At 36.4% G+C, this 12,256-nt stretch overlaps 1 protein-coding gene across 1 annotated transcript in view; it reads left to right on the top strand.

The window, feature by feature from the left end:
- The window catches only part of AGMO (alkylglycerol monooxygenase), a 333,164-nt gene that overhangs the window by 127,505 nt on the left and 193,403 nt on the right, over positions 1-12,256 (top strand). The window lies entirely within an intron of this gene.

Here is a 12,256-nt window from a genome sequence, read left to right as displayed (position 1 = left end):
GATGCTCAATAAAAATTTTGGCTCTAAAATATTTTTACACTAGGATATGAGCAGACTAATGAAAACCAGAAATAGTCTGTAGTTTGAAGTTTCTTCTGATTCACTGGGCAAACCTGACCCACTTGGTAATAGCCCTCATTTGTGATTGTCACTCTTTAGATCTCCATAGCTATCCAAACTACTGCTGCAAAGAGGCATATTGAGCTAGAAGGTCAGCATTATCGGGGCATCTGGCTGGCTCAGTCCATAGAGCATCTGACTCTTGATTTTGGGATCATGGGTTCGAGCACTCATTGGGTGTAGAGATTACTTTAAAAGAAAAAGAAAGTGTTATCGATGTGTAAGTGCTATTAACTATAAATTACAATGATCTAACTTTTGTATGGTCCTTTATAGTTTACAAGGGACTTTTAGATATCATTTATTGAATACTTTCTGTGTGCCAGACTATCTTCTAAGATCTATTTATGCATTAACTTATTTGATCTTCATGGCAACTTTAAGACACAGGCACTATTATCATTCTTATTTTAAAATGATGGAACTGAGTTTATAGTTCAGTCACAGAACTAGTAAAGGGAGGAGTTGAATTTGAAATCATTCAACCTAGCTGCAAGGTCCCGGATCTTATCCTTCACACTATATACTCTTGTATTTGTCTCTACATTGTTATTCCCTTACGTTACTCTGTTAGATCAAGTGTTACTATTTTCAGGGGACTGAAAATCAGTGAGGTTAATTACACAGCTAGAAAGTGACAAAACCCCATATTTGAAACCAGGTGCCTCATAACCTATAAAAATGCATATACTGGCAGGTGTTGTAACCCAAAACAGCAGCATAGGCAAAACAAATCTATAAGCCAGTGATGGTACAAATACATTTGCTGAAAGAGATATAAAAAGAAATCCACCCCACCACCCCCCATACTACACCCCCGTGTTACAGCTTGTGTTAATTTCCTAGGGCTGCTATGACAAAGTATCACAAACTGGGTAGCTTAGAACAACAGAATTGTGTTGTCTTACAGTTCTGGAGGCCAGAAGTCTGAAATCAAGGTGTCATCAGGGCCATGGTCCCCCCTGAAGACTCTAGGGAAGGAACTGTTCTAGTCCTGTCTCTAAAATTTTTAGTTTCTGATAGTTCCTTGGCTTTTAGGAGCATAATGCTGGTCTTCACATGGTGATCTCCCCATGTCTATGTCCAAATTTCATTTTTTTATATATAAGTCATTTTGGATTAAGCCCACCCTACTCCATTATGAGCACATCTTAACTAATTACATCTATAAGGACTCTATTTCCAAATAAGGTCACATTCTGTGGTATTAGGGGACAGGATGTCAACACATGAATTTTGGGGGGACACAATTCAATCCATAACATGCTCTAAGAAACATAGGTGGAAACAAAAGAATTTCTATTATATATATTCCATCTTCTTATAGCTTGTCCTGGAACTCTGGATGATTCGATGTGAAGAAAATACTACCTCTCTCACAGTTGCCTAGCTCAAGACTGGTCTAGAGCTCTAGTGAGTAAAGGGAACAGGCCCCTGATCGAGGGGAGGTATACTGACTATCCTTCCTTCTTAAGAAATAGCTTCATTAATACAAACTTTTATTATCCTGTACAAAACAGGCTTGAATATGTGACTGATTAAAATAATAATCTCAAAAATCTTTATTCTCTCCTGAGTTATAAAGATAACTTTGCATAAAGATAACTCAAGCCTCCAGGGCTTACATTTTGGGGGAGAAAGCCTCCAAGAAAAGATGGAGCTGTATCTGAAGTTGCTCCAGGAAAATCAAATGCAGTGAGTGAATTGGTTGTCTGAGGAATTATCAAACAAAAATTTTTGTCAGAGCATCATAGACTTCAGAACTAGAAGGAATCTGGGAGACAGTATATTTAAATCATCCATTTTAAAAGCTACAAAATGAATCTCAGAGGAGCCTGCTACCTCATACAGTATTGAACATTGCTGGTTGGAATTTGAGTCCAGACATCTGACTTCAAGTTTATGGTGATCTTTATCCTGGTTTCATTTGTGCCATGCCCCCTATTAAGTCAATACACTCACAGTTACAGATTAGTGAAAACCTAAGTAAAATGCAGGTTCACACCTATTTATTGCCAGTATAAATCCCTTTTACAACCTCATATCATCTTGCCAATGACACAAAATATGCTGAGTAAAGAAATGAGAATTGGAATGCATCAGAAGCTGTTAATTTGGGGTAGTAGAATGAGCGGGGGCGGGGAGGATTTGCAGTGTGGGGAATGAAAGGTAGAGATTGTGAATCCGCCTGGATTTTTGTCTAGCATTTGTAGGTTTGTTAGAAGATGGCATAGATGGTTTAAGTGTCTGTGATGGTTGGTCTTTCTAGACATTAAAATCAAAGACCATCATAAGGTTTTTCTTTGAGTCTTTTTAAAGATTCTTTTCGTTAGTGCTGATAGGTAAAGTGTATAACTTGGTAGTTAGCTAACTATATCTTAGAACAAATAATACATGTCTTTGAAAAGAAAATTAACTTGTATAATGAAAAGCAAAATTAATCTCAGAGTGTTTTTCTTTGCTATTACTATGAAAATTAGGGTCGCAGACCTGTCATTTTAAGTAGTTAAACATAAGAATTCAGCTTTCGAGAATCTCTAACCAAACTTTTTGCACTGTTTTTTAAAGCTGGTTTTAACCTTAGTTTTAACATTACTTGTCCAAAAAGAACTACAGTGGATGGAGTACCATTTTAAGTGAGCTTTATTTACTATACATTGAATTAGGTGGTTTTATGTGTTACTTCCATCTTTTACTAAATATCTTAATTGATATAATGACTTAAACATGATAGTCTCTCCAAATAATAAAATGTGTCTAGATCTGTGAATATTATGTTATATATAACAGTGTCAAGATTAACATTTCGTTTTCTTCCAGCTTTATTCAGATAAAATACCTGAATGCTACAGTTTATATTCAAAGCATAGCTAGAGAAGTGGTAGAAAATAATAAAATGGGATATGTCAAAAGGTTACAGGATCCAACTTGAAGGAACTCCCAATGTCCAAAATCTGGAACAATATGAACAACAAAATATATAACACAGTGTGGAGTTATAATCCAAAACATAAAATAAATATCTTTGAAATCAGTCCATACCAATATAAATGATTGAATAACTAAACAAATGGAGACAAATATATGGGAGATAAGTTCCTTTAAAGAATTCCAAAAGAATTATAGGTAACATATGTAGATACTTCCCCACCCCTGGAAAATGGTGCTTAATGCACCCCTTACCTAGCCCTTTGATTGTAGACTGTACTGAGTAACTCCTGTGCAAAGAATACAGAATGTATAAGGGATAATAGCATGTAATGGGACAAATGGTAACTACACTTGTGGCGAGCGTAACATAATGTATAAATTTTTCAAATCAGTAAGTTGTATACTTTAAACTAATGTAACATTGTGTGTCAACTATATTCAGATAAAAACAAACAAAACAAAAACAAAAGGAAAAAAAGACAAAGGGTGAGGTGAGGGTGGGAGGTAACTTTAGAGTGGAGAAACTTGGCAAAGACAATCTCAGATAAAGTTAACATTAACAGTGGTATCTTGTTGATAGCATATACCCTTTGATAAGATGTGATCATAATGTCCTATTAAATGACCCTTCACCCCAGTGGTATTTATCACCAAAACCCATAGCCCCAGGCTTTAACCATCAGAAAAGACAATTGTCAAACCCAAACTGAGGGGCGTTCTACAAAATACCTAACCTAGTACTCCTCAAAAGTATAAAATGAAATACAAGTGACATCTGAGAAACTGTCACGGATGAGAAGAGGCTATAAGATGTAAAGACTATGTAATAACGCATCCTGGGTGGGATCCTAAAACAGAAAAAGAACATTAGGGGGAAAAAACTAGTGAAATCTAAATGAGGTGTGGAGTTTAGTTAATAGTAATGTACTAATTTGTTTCTTAGTTGTGGCCATTCAGCACAATAAAATGTTAACAAGAGATACTGGGTGGAGAGTATGTAGCTACTCTGTACTATCTTTGTAACTCTTTTACAAATATAAAACTATTATAAAAACATTTATTAAAAAATACAACTACATGTACATACCTACATTTTCCCAGAGCCACTGTGGATGATATAACAACTCTAGAAAACCAAAAACCAACCAAACAAAACCCCTTAGAACTAGCAGCAATAGTCATTGATTCCTGAGACGTCTGAAGCATCCTAGAGAACAATGATTCAGCCAGTACTATTTTATTTGTTTAAAGATTTTATTTATTGATTGATTGCAAGAGCACGAGCCAGGGGAGGGTACGAGGGAGAGGAGATAGAGATAGTCCCAAGCAGACTCTGCACCAAGCATTGAGCCCCATGCGGGGCTCAATCCCATGACCCCGAGATCATGACCTGAGCCGAAACCAAGAGTCAGACACTCAGCTGACTGAGTCACTCAGGTGACCCCAGCCAGTACTATTTTAAATTGTTTCTAAAGTAACTCTTTATTTTTCCATTCTTAATCCCTCAACCCATCACCCACTGTTTCCTTTCCAGAATGCTGGCTCTGAACAAGCTGAATTGCTCTATAGCTTTGAGAAAGGAATTTTATAGACTCCCTACCACATGCAGAGGTAGTCAAAACCTGGTCCCACTTCTTTCCCCAGTCTCATCTTCCACAATCCCCCAATGTCACCTCATTTTCAATTAACAATTAATTTTCAATTCTCTAAATCTACCATGTCATAATGTCTTGGTAGTCATTGCACATCCGGTTACCTCTGCCAGGAAAATTATTGCTCCTTTACCTCTGATGTTATATCCTTCAAGACTCAATTCATTACTCTGTACAGATGATTTCTAACTTTGCCTGGGTTCCTTTTTTTTTTTTTTGGTCCCATAGAACCCTTGCACATCTCTATTATAGTATTATTATTTGCATTCTTGCTTTTCATGCGAGCCTGTAAACTTTAAAAGGTATTTTTCACTAGATCTCTAAAGTGCCTGAGGCAGTCAGTGCTTAATAAATGTATAGTACATAAATAAAAGAAATTTTAAAGTTTTAGGGATGTCATATATTTGACATTATGGGTGTCAAACATTCTGCTACGTTAACTAGCTAAGTCCAATGTGTGAAATAATTTAAATCTGTCATTCCTTTGAGTATTCTTTATTTAAAATATCTCCAAAAATTAGAGCATAGGTGAGTAACTTATTTACCTTTTTGAATAAAATATATTTGGCATATTTGTTTTATATATGAAGCTATAGAATGGGAAAGAGTAATCTCTACATTTAATGAGCTGAGTATTTCTCTTAAAAGCATAGTAAATTAATGATAAATGCACTTAGTTAAATGACTAGGTTGGGTAATTTATTTTTAGCTCTCTAGTATATCTTTTTTTTTTTTTTTAAAGATTTTATTTATTTATTTGAGAGAGAGAGTGAGAGAAAGAGCACAAGAGGGGGGAGCGGGAGAGGGAGAAGCAGACTCCCTGCCGAGCAGGTAGCCCGATGCGGGACTCGATCCCGGGACTCCAGGATCATGACCTGAGCGGAAGGCAGTCGCTTAACCGACTGAGCCACCCAGGCGCCCCCAACTCTGTAGTATATCTTAATACTTAAAATTGTTCTGTTTTTTAGGTTAGTGTTATAATCAATATTATAAGAATTTATAAAATACGTTTATAGTGTATTAGTGATCTAGAAAGAGGTAAATTTTATCCACCATCAGAGGAAAGAAATATAGTTATAATGTCAATTTATGAAAACTTTTCTTAACCACAAGTTAGGGAACCTGTAAATATATAGTGATATTATTTTTGAGAGTAATCATTTAAAAATACATACTGATTACATTTAAGAAACACGAGAGAACAATTTATCAGAAATAAGGAAGTCTGAATCCCAGAGAGCTCAGTTATTAACTAGCTTTGCCACTCTGAATCAACTGATTAATGTTTGCATCTCAGTGATTTTTTTACATGAAATGGGGTAATTAATATTTGCTCTGCCTTCTTCTATTGTTATTTTGAAAATTACCTTAAATGATGAGTGTGGAAATTCTTTGAACTATATCAGGTATGACTCACATGTATAATATTGTTTTTATATTACATATAAGACTGCAGAGGGAACTTTAGTGAAATCTCAAATTTTTTATTACATCGTACTTTCTGCCAAACTATATAAGCAAAGACTATTTTTCAATATGTGGGAGTTGGAATTATATAAAGACAAATGTGAACAAATAAAGACACAGAAACTAACAACTTTGATGTACTGCAGTCAAATACATTAGGGATAGAATTCTCATAACTCTTATGTCACAGATGGAAAGCATGCCCTAAGCCCCCTATGCAGTAAAGAAATAAAACATCTCTCAGGACTTTGCCTCAGAACTCCAAGGCGTCCCTCGCCACTCTCAGCCACCATTCAAAGACAGCATATAAGACAAAGTTCATGTCCACATATTAAATAAATGAAGCCCTTTGCTTGTTTGTATCTTGACCTGTCTGAGCCTTGATTCTAGCATGCATCAGGAATATAGAATTATTCTGTAGTGTACCAAAGTCAGTTTAAAATTTGGTAAAAATAAAATTATTCTCTGATATTTAACGTTTCATTTTACAGAAATTTAATAGTCATTTGTAGTTTTTATGATGAAGGATAAATAAGAAGACTCATAATGAAGAGCTCTACATAAGACAGCATTATCTTATTATCTTTATTGCTACTTTAAATGTAAAACTGGCTAAAATATTCAACTCTCTTTACATGTAATTGTTCTTATTTTGAGATGTGCATCCATTCTTTTTTTGTTTTCCATATAAAGTCTCGATTGGCAGAGCTGGTCATGGTGGCAAAGGTTGGGGATATAAAGAGAAATAGGACATGTGCTCTGTTCTTAAGGTGCTCGCTTTCTTTGGTGGGATTCCAGTAAGTCAACAGCCATTATAAATACAAGTTGTTAAGGTTTTAGGGAGAAATGTCTGCTTTGGGAACCATGGTGGGTGAAGGGGAGCATCGTAGAAGAAATGCCTGAGTCCAATCTGTAAGAAGAATAAAATTTTGCCAAGAATGAGGTTGTAAATGGAATATTATGTAGAAGGAGCATGTCTTTGAAAACACAAAATTTGGGGGGGAAAAAAGTATAGTAAACTTAGTGAATTGCAAGTAAAGTATATGGTATGTGTATTAGTTTCCCAGAGCTGCCATAACAAAGTACTGGGTCTTAGAAATTTATTGCCTCATAGTTCTGGAAGCTAGAAATCAGATATCAAGGTATTGGCAGGGTTGGTCCCTCCTGAAGGCTATGAGGAAGCATCTGTTCCATGCCTCTCCCCTAACTTCTGGTGGTTTGCTGGCAATTTTGGGTGTTCCTTGGCTTGTAGACGCATCACACGGATCTCTGCCTTCACCTTCACATGGCATTCTTCCTGTGTGCCTGTCTGCCTCTGTGTCCAAATTTCCCCCATTTATAAGGAAACCTGTCATTTTTGGATTAGAGCCAACCCTAATTACCTCATTTTACTTTGATTACCTCCATAAAAAAATCTATTCACATAAGGTCACATTCTGACGTACAGGGGGTTGGCCTCACATATTTTCTGGGGAAACACAATTCAATGCATAAAGTTTGAGTATGGCTAGAATATAGGATGTTTAAGAAGGTGGAATGGGCAAAGGGGAAAATGGATAAAAGCATAGAAATGGGAACAGAAAGATGGGCCTAGATTAGTTAAAATAAGGACTTCCTAAGTAAAAACACAAGCACTTAATCCAAACATACAATTTAAGTAGATGTGTTTTAAGGATAGAGATCAGTAGACTCTATCTGTGCTCACAAGATCTGGTTCTGTGTCGTGATAGATTATGTAGCTTTCAGGAATGTGGGATGGTGTACTTGATTATTCAATCTTATTTCCTCAATTATGAAGGAATTTTTTTTCTCTAAAGCATTATAAAAATAAATGAGAATCATACAAGTACAGATATTAGTAAAGTTCGACTATTTTATTAAAATAAGATAGACATGAATCCTGGAGCTAATTTTATTTTCCCATTTCATTCAAAGTAATTAGACACCTAACTTGAACCAGTTTGCTTTGTAGCTTACTTTTGGACGTCTCTCCCCTCTCGATCCCTGCTTTTCCTCCCAGTTTGTCATGCCTCACCGCTTTATCTCCTACTTCATCCAACCTGAAGTGCATCATTTCTTTGACTCTGGAAAAGTCTGCCTCCTTCTGTTGCATCTGCCCTGAAATCCCCAAGCTGTGCTTGAATTCGGTCACCCACCTACTTCATTCCCACACCCAGCTTGCTGAACTCCATGGGTGCCCTGCAGCACCAGCGAGCATCTTGTTGCCACTCCATGCACGGCTTCCAGACAGAGCTGAGGGGTCAGTGCTGTTCACCACACCATCCTCCCTACCTGGGAGAAGACCTTCCAGAATTCTGCAGTCTCAAGGGCTCTTCTCCTCTCATGCTCCTTGCTTTCAGCCAGTGAACATATTTAAAACTTCACAGAGAATGTGAGTTTTTCTGGTTTTCCCTCACTCAACTTTCTTTTCAGATATATGCATTAAGATTTGTGAAGTCACAAGTGCACACACTTTCTTGTCTCTAGTTTTATAGAAATTGTTCACCTCTTTTCTGCAGGTCTTATCCTTAAATTGGTGACATTGCTCCTGTCTTAGTTCCTGCCTTGGACTTTGTCTGACCAGCTACTCTTGACATCTGTCCCTCTTCCTCTTAACTGGCTCTTTCTGAATATACCAAAAATATATTCATATCTCTCACATTAAAAAAAACATGACATCTCCCCCATCCATATGTTCTATTGAAGGAAAACCCCCAACTCTCTCCTTCCTTGTTCTTACAGAAAGAGAAGTAAGTAATCCCTACCTCTATCTCAGTACCTCTTTTGAGTGATTTTTAAACTTAGTGAGGTCTGGATTTCAGGCCTACTGCTCCGCTCATCCAAACCTACAAATTCAGTGTCATTTTTCAGTTCAGTTGATATTTGTACAACATATTTGCTTATTCAACAGCTTCCTTGGGATATACCTCAAGGACTCCAACAAGCATTCCCTAGGTTGAACCTTATAAACCTCTTCTTCCTGCTGTCTGCTATCTCAGTAAACAGTATCACCCAACATACAAGCCTACAAATCTGGGTGTCTTCTGATACTCCTCTGTCCCTCTCATGTCCTATGTTTAGATAGTTACCAAAGCCTTAGATCCCTTGCATGTATTCTGCCCCTTTATCTTCATGACTACAGCTGTGCTTAAATGGGTGCTATTTTTCACTGGGCTAGTGAGATAGATTTCAAACCTATTTTTATATTTCTTACAAGCTTTAAAAAAAATTTTTAACTGCTCTCTCACAGCCTGGGATAAATCTAGTCTTCTTAGAATGGCATTAAAAGGCTCCCTTCGTGGTTTTGACCAAAGTCTAAATTATCTTTTGTTTTTTGCTTTTGTTTGGCTGTGATGAGTCATAGACTCACCAAAGACTTTCTGATGAAAGCCATAGATAGTTTCTTTAGAAAATTGCATATGCTTCCAAGCAAGAAGCTCATACTTTGTTGTAGTGATGTCGAGGGGATTCACAGTCTCCCTCAGATCTGTCTGTGAATCCCACAGTCCAAACCAATCTCTTGGCACACTAACACTTTCAGCAAGTCTGAGGTACTTATATTCCCCCCCTTTTTTTATTTTATTATGTTATGTTAATCACCATACAGTACATCATTAGTTTTTGATGTAGTGTTCCATGATTCATTGTTTGCATATAACACCCAGGGCTCCATGCAGAACGTGCCCTCTTTAATACCTATCACCTGGCTAACTCATCCCTCCACTCCCCTCCCTTCTAGAACCCTCAGTTTGTTTCTCCTTAATGTCCTAGTTGATGGTCCCCTTCACACAACCCCTGGCTGCTCCATTCACTTGAGCAGAATAAAACCCACTCATCTTCTGTCCATTAGCCTAAGGTCACCTCTAGACCTATCCTCATTCTGTCTTCACACAGACAGGTCTGGGTTATTTTCTTCTTTGTGAACGGGTTATGTATGACCTCTATTAAAAGGTAACAAAATAACCTAGGGAAGACAGTCAAATTTAAAGCTCAAGAGCCTTGGAATCAGAATGACATGAGTTGAATGCACAGCAGAAATGGATATATTTGGTAAGCAGTGTAATGTCCCCTGACCCAACTTTGAGGAAGGAGAAATTTCTCCTCCCAAAGTAGTACCATTTCCAGCTTTATGATGGAACTGACATTTAAGTTGGTTTTAAAAATTACAAAGAATTTGGAAATGTGAAGATGTGAAGTAGAAAAGATGAGTGGGGATTTTCAGACCCGAACATTTACTAAGCTGCTTTCCATTTTAGAAATTAGAAACTTGGTTGTATCATTAGATTTTTTATAGTACTATATAAATCACAAGAATTTAACTTTCACATAGTTCATGTGACTTATTCCCTGACCTTTATCTTTATTTCTTACTAGAAGTTTCCTTATTTGAAATTCACGCTGAGCTCATTTTTCCAGTTTTCTGCAAGTTATATTTACTGATTTGTAAGATTTGAGACATTGGTTTATCGAAACTGTTTTTAGGAAATCTAATCCTATGGGAAACACATTAAGAAAGTATTCAATGGGCTAACACCCTTGTGATTCACATTAGCATCGCGAAGACTCTGAGAAGTTCTCAGACGAAATTTCACTTAAGTCACTACTTCACAACTTAGTTGAGCATAGAACCCCCTTTTCCATAACAGCTGTTACTATCTGAAAGGACCATTTCTCCACACTTTGGGGAATTATAATGAAATATAAATATTCATCTGGTATGTGCTCTCTTTCCAAATCAAAGCATCCAAGATAAGTTGTTTTACATTTTTATTCACATCTCAAAGATTCCAAAATACTCTTTAACTTAAAATACTTTTATCATAGGCTATATGTATGTTTCAGATACTTTTTATTAACCTGTTGTAAGAGAGCTATTTGAATATATTTAAAAAAAATCAAAACAGGGGCGCCTCGGTGGCTCAGTCAGGTAATCAGCTGCCTTGATTTCGGCTCGGGTCATGATCTCAGGGTGATGAGATCTAGCCTGCATCAGGCTCTGCTCCCAGTGGGGAGGTTGCTTCTCTCCCTCTGCTCCTCCCCGCACTCGCCGCTCGCTCGCTCTCTCTTTCTCTAAAATAAATAAATAAATATTTTTTAAAAAATTCAAAATAGTATCACAGATCTTTTGGAACCAAAAGGTTGGTTAAGTTTCAAATGGTTTTCTCCTTCACCACTCATTTGGGAAAACTAAAGCCGAGAGAAGTTTAAGAACTTTGTGAACATCATGGAGAGATTCTGTAGTAGAACCCAGACTTAAAATGGCTGTCTTGAAAAAGAGCCCAGTATTCTTTTGTTGCTTACTAGTGCAATCCATTGCTGAATAATACATTTATAAATAATAAAACTGATCCTGCTTGTGATGACAGTTGAGATTTTTCATGACTTAGGGTTCGAAAAAAAACTAGATGGGTTTATGTAAACGTCCAATTTCAAATGCATCATCACAACTAAACATCATTGAAATGATACTGACCTGAGAACAAAGGCTTTAACAATAATTTAGAAATAAAATTTAATGTTCAGAAGAAATGTTTTTAAAAGAGCTAGTCTTTTGGAAATATTAACTCTATAAAATCCGAAGTGTAAAGTGGAGGGAAGATTCCTTTTATTCTTATTTGTTTAGTGTTTCATTTAATGAAATGTTTTCTTACAACATGAAATCACTCTTGGAGATCAAAGTCATTAGGAGAACACAGCAGATTGTGCTTATTAGTTGATTCTAACCAGTTCTGCGGTTTAAGCATAAGTTGTTTTTCCAAGGCAGAGGCCTTTCCGTCTGTTAGGAAATACAGACCTTTAAAATTTTTGTTTCCACTATGGCATCGTATCATAGCTTCTTCCTTACTAACTTTGAAAAAATTCGGACATATCGTGCTCTCAATCAACCACATAAAAATATATTTAAAAATATATTTTCTTGTTATATTCTTATATGAAGTTACTTTTTTAAATTATAATTTCATTTTATTACTAAGCATGCCAGGTCATAATAACAGTTTTTGGGAACTGTCAAGGTATAAAGGTACATGTTCTTTTCTTTTTCTTTTTAACTTAAAGTGAGTATTTGTGTGTATAAGAAAAACCTC

The sequence above is a fragment of the Neomonachus schauinslandi genome, chromosome 12 (assembly GCF_002201575.2).
Source record: "Neomonachus schauinslandi chromosome 12, ASM220157v2, whole genome shotgun sequence".
NCBI lineage: Eukaryota > Metazoa > Chordata > Mammalia > Carnivora > Phocidae > Neomonachus > Neomonachus schauinslandi.
Note: the sequence above shows the minus strand (reverse complement) of the source record. Positions and strands in the feature narration are given on the sequence as shown.